This window comes from Rhodnius prolixus, unplaced genomic scaffold (assembly GCF_049639745.1).
Source record: "Rhodnius prolixus isolate KJV_2025 unplaced genomic scaffold, Rpr scaffold_6, whole genome shotgun sequence".
Taxonomy (NCBI): Eukaryota; Metazoa; Arthropoda; class Insecta; order Hemiptera; family Reduviidae; genus Rhodnius; species Rhodnius prolixus.
Genome location: NW_027411634.1, coordinates 27,163,838 through 27,177,927, shown reverse-complemented (window position 1 = coordinate 27,177,927; position 14,090 = coordinate 27,163,838). Strand labels below are relative to the sequence as shown.

Sequence of the window (14,090 nt, the reverse complement as noted above, 5' to 3'; positions counted from 1 at the left end):
ACTTGATAAACCAACACTGTTGAGTGCTCGTGAACACGTTTTCTTACAAAACAAACGTAATTTCTCATACTAAGATAAAAGGAATCCTGGAAAATGATATACCGTTTGAAAGCCCATTAGACAAGGAAACTTTTACTAAAAAAGTGCCAGCACCTAGGTCTGATAATGATCACGTAAGGGCCTAATGAGTTTTCTTAAAAATGACTATTACTTTTATTTTTCCAGTATCCAGGAGGAAGATTGAGGCAGTTTGGAGAATAACTTATGCTTCGAAATGGTATCAATTTTTTAGAAAATTTATCTGTCTTTCTAACCGTGTCATTAGAATCGAATTCGGACTAAAACTTTCTAAGTAATAACATTTTTATTGCAAAAAAGTAATGATTTTTAGAAAAAAAATTTAAAGTGACGTCACTCAAGAACAGTGGAAAATATGAAGTTGGCCAATACGTCATTGAAATCCACTTTAGATGTACTACACACAGTAGGCCTATGGACAATACTTACTGGTTCACCCTGTTATAGTCGCCTCCGTCCTCGAAACCTAATTTGATAGCTGGATAGACATTACTTTATCAATCTCCCAACTCCAAAATATTAACGAGGACATTTCGAAGATTAATTCATTGATAGCTTCCTTTTTTACGGTAAAAGGAAATGAAAAATTTTAATAAAAATGTTTAAATTAAAAATAATAATAAAAACTAAATAAAAGGAATGAAATAAGAAGTTTTGAGACAAAGTAATCTTTTTTTAAGTCAGTAATAATGAAATAAGCAAAAAGAAAAAAGATGGAAACAAAAAATAATGTACTTTATACTAACCGTTCAGGCAGTTTTGAATTTAGTAAAAAGAATTTCCATCTACTGTTATAACAGTGTGAAACTTTTTCATAACAGATAGTATACTAATGGAAATGTGGAAAATGGGTTTCGCCATCTTATATCCAGGCCGTCCCTATCTAAACATACTAACTTTAATTCATTTATATTACAATCTCAAATATTGCAAATTTATTTTCTTGGCTCTTTTTTAAAAATATAAATTTTCTTAATATTATTCTGGTTTTTAAATTATATTTCTTTTAATTTAAAATATTGACCTACTGCCTCTCTTGGGCAAAATATTCGAGAGACTTCTGTTACCACGCCTCCACGAAATTACAGAATCTCTCGAAATTATACCGGACCATCAGTTTGGTTTCAGAAGCTGCCACTCGACGATCCAGCAGGCCCATCGTATTGTAGACACCGTTCGCTTCTTCACTCGAGCGAAAACAATACTGCGCTGGAGTATTCCTCGATGTTTCGCAAGCCTTCGACCGAGTCTGGCACGAAGGTCTACTGTGGAAACTAAAACGCATCCTTCCTAGCACTTATTACCTCATACTCAGCTCTTACCTCTCTGACAGATTGTTCCAAGTTCTTCAAGGCACTACTCACTCTTCCATCTATCCCGTCCTTGCTGGTGTGCCACAGGGAAGTGTCTTAGCTCCTCTTCTTTACACAATCTACACTGCCGACTTACCTTCTAATCTTTACACCTCTATTTACACCTTCGCTGGCGACACTGCCATTCTCTCCACACACTCTGACCCTATCCTCGCAGTACGCTCACTACAGTCCCACCTTCACTCAATAGAACCTTGGTTACAAATCTGGCGTATAAAAATTAACCCAACTAAGTCTAAATACATAGTCTTCACACTCAAACGTCAAACTCCACCACCTGTCTTCTTACATCATACACCTATCCCACCAGCCGACCATGTGCGGTACCTTGGAATGTACCTAGACAAGAGACTTACCTGGAACCCCCATACGAGACTTAAACGTACCGAACTAAACAAACGATACAAACTTCTAGCCAGGCTACTCGACAAACGCTCAAAACTCTCACTACAGAACAAACGACGACTCTATACAGCCCTTCTCACACCAATATGGACTTACGGACTCGAACTTTACGGAACAGCTAAAAAATCCAACCTCAATAGACTACAAAAACTGCAATCCAAAATACTCCGCCGCATACTAGACGCCCCATTCTATATTAGCAACCACACAATTCATACAGATCTCCAAATTCCAATCATCTCCGAACTTGCCAAAATTCGATATAAAAATTTTCACCAAAAACTCTCACTTCATCCCAATCCTTTAGCTGCAAATTTGTCTACAACTACGCTACCCTCCAATCCTCGAAGACGGCTGAGGCGCCGTTGGCCCCGTGACCAACTGGGTAGCTAATGGCGGCCATCACTGGATGACCGTCATTCACGTCTGACACGCTATTGATTTATACTTATCACATTTACCTATTGTACCCTCTAGGTACAGGTGTAAATTACATTAAAAGGATAATTAAAAAAAAAAAAAAAAAATATTGACAATAATTTTGACAATTTACGGTAAGGAAATTAATAACGGTTTTCAGTGAAATTTGAGTGTGCTACATCTTAATATATATTTTTTTTTTAATTATTAAAACGGATATTTAACACTCGTGACCTCTCCATGAATGGATTCGGTCTATGTTCCGTAGAATTCTGCACGTTTGAATTTATTTGAGGTTTCTTATCCGGTGAAAAGCCTGGCAGATGATACCCTTTGTAGGTTCTGTCAGGAAACGGCGCTGCACCTGTTGTGTCAGTGTGAAGGGCTTGTCTGGCTAAGGAGGTTACTTCTCGGGGAGGAAAAACCAAGGCCTGTAAGCTTTACCCAAGAGTCGCTCTCCAGAATTAAGAGTCTGATTAAACGGACGGGTCTGGAGGGCGAGCTTTAGAGTGAGGGGAGCCACAATACGAGGGTCGTTTGAAAAGTGCGTGCAAAAATAGAAACTACTTAATTTTTTCAACATAGTCTCCTTTTAGGCTTATACACTTCGTCCAACGCTGCTCTAGTTTGTTGATCCCTTCCGAATAATAGGATTTGTCCAAGTCTGAAAAATAGCCATTCGTTTCTGCAATCACCTCCTCGTTTGAATAAAATCTTTTTCCCGCCAACCATTTCTTCATATTGGGGAACAAATAGTAGTCCGAGGGACCCAAGTCTGGAGAATAGGGGGGGATGTGAAACGAGTTGGAACCCTATTTCCATTAATTTTGCGACCACAACTGCTGAGGTGTGAGCTGGTGCGTTGTCGTGATGAAAAAGGACTTTTTTGTGGGCCAATCGTGGGCGTTTTTCTTGCAGCTCGGTTTTCAAACGGTCCAATAACGATGAATAATATGCACCTGTAATAATTTTACCCTTTTCCAGATAGTCGATGAGGATTATTCCTTGCGAATCCCAAAAGACAGTCGCCATAATCTTTCCGGCCGAAGGAACGGTCTTCGCCTTTTTTGGCGCAGATTCCCCCTTGGTAACCCATTGTTTAGATTGTTCTTTGGTCTCAGGAGTGTAGTGATGTATCCATGTTTCATCCACAGTGACGAAACGACGCTTAAAGTCCTGCGGATTCTTCTGGAACAGCTGCAAACCGTCCTTGCAACACTTCACACGATTTCGTTTTTGGTCAAACGTGAGCAATCGCGGCACCCATCTTACGGATAGCTTTGTCATGTCCAAATGTTGATGCAAAATATTATGTACCCGTTCATTCGAGATGCCCACAGCACTAGCAATCTCACGCACCTTCACTCTTCTGTCATCCATCACCATATCATGGATTTTATCAATGATTTCTGGAGTAGTAACCTCAATAGGGCGTCCAGAACGTTCAGCGTTACTTGTGCCCATATGGCCACTCCGAAAATTTTGAAACCACTTATAAACTGTTCTAATCGAAGGTGCAGAGTCACCATAATGTTTATCAAGCTTCTCTTTAGTCTCCTGAGGCGTTTTGCCTTTCATAAAGTAGTGTTTAATCAACACACGAAATTCTTTTTCGTCCATTTTTTGAAAATCACTCGACTTCCTCGATTCAAACGAATGCCAAACACAAAGAAATAGACCGATCTGGTTGAAACTTGGTGTGTGTTCTTCCAAGAGATGCTACTAACTAACTAAACATAACCTCGATACGCGCCAGTGGTGCTATCTCTCTGACTTTGCACGGACTTTTCAAACGACCCTCGTAAATAATATTATGTACCTTGTGGCTATTGTACTTATTTTTCTCGTCTAATAGCGACCAAACCAGAATTGGTACGAAACAAAAAATATGGTAAATTTTAATTAATCTTCTTTGGTGATTGGATTGATTAATCCAAGAAGAAAGATAATTATTGCCAGTTTCAGTCGTATTTATTTTTTTCATTACTTTTTACCAAGATTTGTCGAGGTTGGTAATAGGTCGTCGTAAAGGTTATACTGATTAATTAGCAATTACACTTTGGTTTTGATTAAATAATTTTTTACTGTATTTTAACTTCTTTTTTATTATTATTAAATGGTGGCTGGTATAAAATTATGCGTTAACCTCTAAGGTTAACGGTTGATTGTTTCTTTGACTGTGAGTTGGTATTGAATAGACATGCAGTTATGCTAGCAAAAAAACAAGAATTGTCGAAGTAGCTTAAACTTGTATCGGCTTCCTTGTTTTATGGGTTTCCGATTAGGCCTAGAAATTCTTCCACTTCTTCCTCTTCAGACAAACCCATCATCTACTCCATAATTCTATACTCCCACGAACTCTCTCATGGTCTTCCTCACTTTCTTTCTTTCCTTGGTAGCATCCAAATCTTATTTGGCCAACGAGTCGGTGCCATTCTCCTTGCGCGATCCTGTACCAACTTAATTTTTTTCTTCACTAAATTCCCTGTAATTCCCGTTTTTAATGCTATCACTTCTCTTATCCTTTTATCTCTCATCTGATCCATCCTTTCCTGATCTTTTTCAAAGATTTGTTCCAAAAATCCATCTCCATACTTGTTATTCTTAATCAAAGCCGGAGCCGATCCAAGTATCCGCCGCAGGATGCCTTTTCCGAGTGGACAATTCATTTTTTTTTTATTTTCTTGAAATGGTCGTCTTCACCATAGCAGCGGGATCAGCATTTTTTTTTATAGACTTCCTTGCATTTACTTTTCTTTAAAATGCCTCCAAATCGGATTCCCAATTTCTATCGTTGATCCCAAATACATAAATTGCTCTAAAGGTGATCTTATTTACCCATTAAAGACAAATTCTCCTTCTGCTTATACCTTGAATGAATTCCAAATTATTGCTGTCTAGGGTGAGCACTGCATGGTCAGCCGCACCGACCAGGAAAGCTCAAACCAATGTAATCAAAACCAAAGTGCGTAATGAAAATAACCTGACCTGGTCCTAAGTTCTAAAACATGGCAACCTAAGACTTAAACGTAAAGAACTTATCTTTCCTCTTGTAATTATGATAATATTTATTACTCAGAAAGAAACCATAATTTCTCCAATTATTGATTTCCTCTCGAACTGTTTTAACTTTAAACCTATGGAATTTATCCTGCGAGAAATAAGTTCTCTCGCCTATGGGCCATGCCATATATATATTTGACATTATAAATCAACATGGCAGTGGAGACACAAATTTAGTCAACTGTGATGATAAAATATTATATAACTGTTGATAAGAAATTATAACTTTTATTCATGAATTCATTTTAGTGCTTTATAATAAACTGAATTTAAATGAATAAAATTCATCTGAATTTCATTGACCGCAGCAAAATATACTGCAGTATTATATTTTGTAAAATAGAAAAAAAAAGATAAAATAATGGAAATGTAAACCATAAATATATATATATATATATATATTCTTGTTTAAGAAAATATTAGCCTCTGTTTCTAGATACGTGATGGTTTGTGTTGAAGCACGAAATACGTGCTTCGAATTAGAATTTCCTGGCGAGAAAAGTTTATCAAAACTTATTAAGACGTAGTTATTTTTTCCTGTACTAAGAGCTAGAATATTTAAGATAAGGTTTTTTTAACTTCTTTTTTGACAAACAAGAGATTCATTAATATTATTTTATTAAAAAGTTAACTTTGGTTTATTTTGATATTTATTTTTAATTGATTTAATTAAAATTAAAATGCCTTGTAAGTTATCCGGATATCATGATTTTAATTGGCTTTTTCCTCTTTATATATGAGCTGTTATTTTTGAAAGTGGTATAAGTCCATTTTTCTATGTATCGAGATATTTAAGGTTTTACATTTGAATTAATTTAAAAATATTCGTAAACCTTAATCTATTCAAGTGATCTTATTAACACTACACACCTTTTAAATTTTATTTTGAAATAATAATTATTACAATTCTTAACAAAATAATAGTTATTTATTTAACAAGTGTAGAAAGTAGTACTTTTCCTCACGCGAGGCAGGGTTTGCTGCACGCGAAGCTCGCTCGTGCAAGTGCAAATTGCCGAGTGTGAGGAAAATACTTTACACTAGAGTTAAATATTATATTTTTTCTGCAACCATTTATTAACTAATAAAATTAAAAATTTCATTTTTACAGTCTACAAAAAGTAATTTATTTATTATAAACATTTATTGTTATATTACAATTATTTACATTACTTACGTATTTACATTACTTATTACATTTTCTGCTGTTTCTTTTATTGATGGAGGAGTGTTTTCTAAACAGGAATCACTAGAATCCATTTTAAATTTCTATAAGGTAACACTATAACCTTTTTAACTGTTATAATTAAAAATATCTAATTATTTATTAAAGTATTATTTTTATTTCTATATTCCATTCAATTTTTATTTTATTTTTTTAATATTCGTTATTTAATTATTTAGTTACGTTAAATAAGCTTATTAAAGTTTTACAGAAAATATTTATGTTAATAACAAAACTTCTTATATCAAGGAAGCACAATAAAGTTTTTCCACTCACTAGTGAGGAAAGTGACACTAATGGGAATTTTTCCCCACTAGTGTGGGAAGTTGGGCATTACACAGCTGATTTTAATTGAGTAATGAGAACTTCCCTACATGGTTGCAGAAAAACGATTTTTTTTTAGCTCCAAATGGACTTATACCACTTTTAAAAATAACAGCTCATATATTACACCAATCACTCAATTCTATTCGATTTAATTTTAAAAAATTTGATTGGGCATTAAGTTTTATTGGTGAATGATTACTAAACAGCGCACACCCATAATAAAAAATTCTTGTGAAACTTATTGTGAACAGTCACGTGAGCCTATTTTTCAGCTGGCAATAATTTAAAGTTATCTCTAGTTAAAAAATGGGCGATAACATGATCCATCTGTATAAATTACGTTTTATTTTTTAAGTCGTATATGCGTTGCTGGGAGAAATTAAGCACCTATTCGAGTGTTTATTGTTTTAATATTTTCTTCTAACTTCCTTCTAACGCAGTTTAAGCATTACTGTGGCTAAAGTTAGGGACTGATATCAAGTTTAGGCTAACATTTATAAACACTCAGTACATTTCTGAACTTAGAGTTTAGAAAAATTCCCTTTAAACATGCTATAATTCCCCGAACTTTAAAACTCAGTTATATCGATGACATTGTAGTAGATAACTAGATTATAGTTTCTAAAGTGGGCTACAGGGGCATAAAAAGATTTAAGACTCTTATATCTTTAGTAGCATCCTATAAAATCAAGTTGGCTTTTGATATTATAAATAAATATTAAAATTCAAAATTCAAACCTGTCTAATTTAAAAATTTTAGAGAAAACCAGAAAAGATTAGTTACGTCACTAAAAAAAACAATAAAATAATTAGAAAGTTCACTAGATGACAGAATTTAATCGTAAGTTGCTTCTAAATGGAGTCCAATATTTGTCAGAAATTGATTGGTTAAATAATTTTGTAATCTCTTCATTTTGGAGCTAGAATTATTTGAATGCAAAGGCTATACGAACAAATTCAATTATAATTAATTAACAGATATATTAAATACGTAGCTTTATATTGTTGAACTGAAGTATTAAAAACAAAAATTACTTTCTTTTATTAATTGTTGTGACAAAATTTCTTCATGACAAAAAAATTGGGTCGAAGAAATTCTCAGCCTGTTTCAAAATTTATTTCTATGTCATCCAAGACAAAAAAAACCTCAGGGGCGCTAGACTTTTTGTAAACATTAACATTTACTCAAAAATTATAGATAAACATATTAAAAGAATTACTATTACTGCTCTAATAATTACATATAAACTATTTAGGTCAGCATTTATTGTTTAAAATGTTCGCCTACGCATAAAACAAATTATTAAGTGCATTAAACTCGTTTAGCTGTAAAAGTGAGTGTTGATGCTATCTAGCGGTAAAACTCATAACTAAATACACTGTTCACATTCGTTCAAGTTCTGTACTTTATCTTTCTGTTTTTTAATATTTATCGCTTACTATTTTTGAATTTTATTATCATATTTATTTTTTGAATAATTTTTATTCCAAATATTTAAATTGCATTTTTTCTCTGTACATTCGGTGTTTCGAGAACAAAAAAAAAAAGAAAAAATAAAGTATGAAATAGATTTCTATACCAAAAGGGAGAAAAATAAACTTCTTCCTTAGAAACTAGTTCTGGCCCCTTAGTAACTACAAGAAAAGTAATAAAATGTTTTTGAAGAACAATTCCCAAACTGAGTCAATAGTTTTATTTCACAACTAAAACTTACTGAAAAAGTTGGGGGTGTTTTACTTTACAAAACCAATCTCTCTTTTACTTTGTTCAAGGTAATGTTTATACTCTGCGATAGTTATTATTTTCTTCATGTTAGTCAATTTTTTTTTTTTGCAATCTGAAGCTGAGAATGTAGCCAATACATTTTATAAGCTAACGCAGTTAGTTACTGTCTAAAAATTGAAATCTTTGCTTGGACGTTTTCTACCAAATTACGCTTCTTAATGTATTACGAGGGTCGTTTGAAAAGTGCGTGCAAAAATAAAAACTACTTAATTTTTTGGGGTAAACCTTTTTTATTTTTCAACATAGTCTCCTTTTAGGCTTATACACTTCGTCCAACGCTGCTCTAGTTTGTTGATCCCTTCCGAATAATAGGATTTGTCCAAGTCTGAAAAATAGCCATTCATTTCTGCAATCACCTCCTCGTTTGAATAAAATCTTTTTCCCGCTAGCCATTTCTTCATATTGGGGAACAAATAGTAGTCCGAGGGAGCCAAGTCTGGAGAATAGGGGGGGATGTGAAACGAGTTGGAACCCTATTTCCATTAATTTTGCGACCACAACTGCTGAGGTGTGAGCTGGTGCGTTGTCGTGATGAAAAAGGACTTTTTTGTGGGCCAATCGTGGGCGTTTTTCTTGTAGCTCGGTTTTCAAACGGTCCAATAACGATGAATAATATGCACCTGTAATAGTTTTACCCTTTTCCAGATAGTCAATGAGGATTATTCCTTGCGAATCCCAAAAGTCAGTCGCCATAATCTTTCCGGCCGAAGGAACGGTCTTCGCCTTTTTTGGCGCAGATGGTAACCCATTGTTTAGATTGTTCTTTGGTCTCAGGAGTGTAGTGATGTATCCATGTTTCATCCACAGTGACGAAACGACGCTTAAAGTCCTGCGGATTCTTCTGGAACAGCTGCAAACCGTCCTTGCAACACTTCACACGATTTCGTTTTTGGTCAAGCGTGAGCAATCGCGGCACCCATCTTGCGGATAGCTTTGTCATGTCCAAATGTTGATGCAAAATATTATGTACCCGTTCATTCGAGATGCCCACAGCACTAGCAATCTCACGTACCTTCACTCTTCTGTCATCCATCACCATATGGATTTTATCAATGATTTCTGGAGTAGTAACCTCAACAGGGCGTCCAGAACGTTCAGCGTAACTTGTGCCCATATGGCTACTCCGAAAATTTTGAAACCACTTATAAACTGTTCTAATCGAAGGTGCAGAGTCACCATAATGTTTATCAAGCTTCTCTTTAGTCTCCTGAGGCGTTTTGCCTTTCATAAAGTAGTGTTTAATCAACACACGAAATTCTTTTTCGTCCATTTATTGAAAATCACTCGACTTCCTCGATTCAAACGAATGCCAAACACAAAGAAATAGACCGATCTGGCTGAAACTTGGTGTGTGTTCTTCCAAGAGATGCTACTAACTAAACATAACCTCGATACGCGCCAGTGGTGCTATCTCTCTGACTTTGCACGGACTTTTCAAACGACCCTCGTATTTATTCTTCGTTAAACATTTAAAATTATTCATATCTTTATAAATTGTTTTCTGTTTCAAATGGTTAAATATTGTAGAAGGTTCGATACGTTCATGTTCACCACATAAGAGCTTATTTTATTCGAGGTAAATATGTCCTAAATGAACAGAATGCCAGCTTTGAGATGGCTAAGTATTTAAAATCAAAATGGTGATTTGAATGCTTGGACAATATCAATGATCCGTTGTTGCATACTTTTTCTTATCGGATTCGTATTTTCATTTGTCGACAGAGACTTAATCAAAGGTCTGTCATGTTTACACTACAATATCTGACCTTAATTTTATCGACACAGAGCTAGTGTAATGGCCAATGTGTTAGTAGGTTATATTTCTTTAAACAAACCTGATTCAATCATTAAAGATGGATGAAATTATAAAACGAGACTTAATAAAGAATCAAATAGTGCTATATATCAAGGAAAAGGTTAAGATTTTGTTGGAAAATCTAGTTGATTTCATTATTCTAAGTACCAATAAACTTTTGGAGCTCCTAAAATTAAAAATGAACTCTAAAATTTCTATTGTGGTAAATAGTCTTTAAATAGCAACTTTTTATGTAATTTAAAATGCTGGCACCTAAGACACAAACTCCAGATATATGCACTGGGTAGCAATCGTAGCTAAAGAAAATTTATAGCTGCGATACATATTTTTTTAATTGCTATCATCCTAATTTAAACTAGTAAGCCTCTTATATTTTACATTTATATAATATAAACTCCCTTCAAGGTAATTTTTATTCACCTCTCTACCATGAATAGCTCTTACATGTTGCTGTGCTCCTGTTACAATTCTGTTTTTATAATTATTATTTTCTTGCCTTACCTCCTTCTATTTTTTATTTTTTACTTTTTTTAATTATAATTTTTTGCCTTAATTTGTTTATTCTTTGTGCCATCTAGTGGACTGTTAATTAGGTAAAGAGCATTATAACCTGTGATATTATTTTCACAGCTGTTAAGAGGATTAAATTTGTATTTTTAGTTACTATAAACGTCACTTATTTTCTTATTTTCCTTATTTAATTTAGTTTGTTTAAATTTATTCAGTAACCCAAATAATATTAACATTATTTAGTAAGCACAAGTTATAAAACAAGTATCCTGTAAAATCCAACTTAGCAACAGAAAGTTTGATCTTATATAAATATTTGCTCCAATATAAAATGTTACCAAAATTGATAAAGATAGAGAACACACTCAGCTTTTGATGAGTTAATACAGTAAAAGCTCCTATTCGCGCTTCCTTCATTCGCGTTTTCACTATTCGCGGATTAAAAAAATGCGACCCAATTCCTATATTCGCGGAAGTACACTATGATAATAAAAGGATTCCAATAGGTATCCAACCCAATATCCTTTGTAAATGCCGTCAAATGGACTAATAAAAAAAGTAAAATAGATCTTCGTATTACAACTTTGCCTAAAGTATGTTGTTAAATGATATCGCCGAGGACTTTGACATAAGCCGCCTTCGCCGCGATCGGTGTTTTTGAGAATGTAAACGCACAGAATGAAAGCAATTGTTCGTGATCCAGCAATAGAAAAAATGGAAGTGGCGTTGCCATTATGGATCGAAGACCGCATCCAAAAAAAGGGTGCCCCTGAGTGGTCCAATGGTCCGGGAGAAGGCAAAGTATCTTTACGCTCATTTTAAAGAACCTGATGGTAGTTGTAGTGGCAAGTTCAAACTTTGACTGCAAACAAAAGCTTTTAAAAACTACCAAGCAAGAGAAAATTACAAAATTCTTCAAACCATTGCCTAAGCCTTAAGATAATTAATCAAAATGTTCAAAAACTTCAATTAAATTGATTTTTTTATATATTAGTTTTTTTTTATTTTGTCACCTAGGAACGTATCCGCTATAATCCCATATAAATTACCATTCCGTATTCACGGTTTCTGTATTCGCGGCATATTTATGGAACATATACCCCGCGAATAAAGAGCTTTTACTGTAATTTAAAGCTACGATTCCTATTTTGTGCGTACTTATACATGTTGACTTATGCTTAATTAATCATAAAATTAGTACTGAGTTCTTTGAAAAAAGTTCATTGGGTTTTATTTCCTCGACTCTGGGTAAAGCAAATTAATGCAATTATTTAATTTGATTTTTGAAACCTAAATCTGAAAAACATAAGCTTTATTTTACTTTAAAAATTGAAGCAAAAGTTGAAGAAAGTGCTCAGTTGTTAAAAAAGATCAGACACATTAATGTTCCAAAACCATGTTTCAAAAAAATTACTTCTATCATTAATCAAATGAACTACCAAGACTGTGTGAAATACTTGAAGAGTTCAGCATTTGAGTTCAAGAAGAGGGAAAAGTAAAAATAAAATATTAGATGCAAAATATAGAATAATTCAAATTTCCTATTATGTCGGCTCCTTTAGTACATCTTTTACCATATTGATAGTATTAAACGAAAAGTTGCAGGAATATGATCCAATAATAATGAGAAATGTTATTACGATAGGTAGTAGTCCAAATCATTAAACTTCAGTTAATAGAATTCAGTTTAAAATTACGACTTTGGCCAAACTGATAGTAATTAATTACATCCGATGTAGGCAAAGAGGTGAATGTGTTGTGTCAGTATTTAATACTAGAAAAGGAGAAAATTTAATTAAGAAAATCCCCCCTTTCTGACTTGTATATGTGTGTAACAGTATCGTGCAAATATCACTGGAACACTGAGTTTACCCATTATTACATGAGCTTTCATTACAGCGCACTGTTTGTTTTACTTGTTATACTTTAATTTCATTATTATTTTCACAGTAATTAAAAATAGTATTTTTCCAGTTTCTATGTCTAGGGATAAAGTTTATTTTTTTTAAAAAAAAAAAAGATTCCTATCAAAATCACAGAATGTCAGATCTCAAAACCAACAATGTAATTAAAAATAAAATTTGTAAAAAAGTTCATGCTAGTGATAAATAAAACAAATGTAATGACAAGTTATGTCCAATTAATTAACTAAGGATAATTTTTTTTTAAAGTAAAAATGTTATTTTTTCCGAGCTGTTTGTTTCTGCTTCACAAAATATAATACAGTGAAAACCCAAAGTTTACATTTAAAATTATCTGCAGATGTTTGCTAAGATTGGAAATATTTCCTGTGATTCGTTAGGTTACAGCCGCCATCTTGTTTTCTTTCGAAGTCAGTGGTGTACTCCATACTCAATAGTTAAAAATATTACTGTGGACCCTGCCCATAAAGTCTTTAACAGTGTGTACACACAGTTCACAAAGGATGTATTCATTCCGTGAAAGCCACAGTGCATAGCGACTCGCAACGCTAGTTTAGAAAAAATGGAGCTCTCGAATATGTTTAGTTATTTGCAGCTAGTCACGTCCTCTCAACTCGTTAGGGGCCGTACTTAAATTACGTAACGAACGCAAGGGGGGAGGGGGGTAAGGCTCGATTGTTACCATTCGTTATGGTTCGGGGGAGGGGTTTTTTTAATGCTTGTACGTAATTTTTCCAATTGAATCTATAATTTTTTGGTCATTAATGGAAAAATACTAACGATATTTTTCGCGCCAAATTCTACTATAGCCAACCTTCATACTAAGTGATAATGTAATTAAATAAGTAATAAATAAAAAATATATGTTTGATTTTAATTAAATACTATGCAATGACGATATTCCATAACAAAAAATTACGTACATTTGGCTAGGGGGGGAGGGGAGGTTGACATTTTGTTACGATCTGTTACATCGGGGGGGGGGGGAGGGATTAAAAAGCTCTTTAAATTGCGTTACGTAATTTAAGTACGGCCCCTTATAACAACTTGTGCTTCTATAGGCTAAAGGTCCGTATCTGAATTGAACAATCCAGAAAATGGGATAAATGATCAGAAAAATAAATTTTCATGTAGAGATAAATTCCCTCATTAATCAACAGCCAAT

At 33.8% G+C, this 14,090-nt stretch overlaps 1 protein-coding gene across 6 annotated transcripts in view; it reads left to right on the top strand.

The window, feature by feature from the left end:
• The window catches only part of LOC141460113 (AT-rich interactive domain-containing protein 5B-like), a 207,283-nt gene that overhangs the window by 181,678 nt on the left and 11,515 nt on the right, over nt 1–14,090 (top strand). The gene's annotated exons all lie outside the window — the stretch shown is intronic.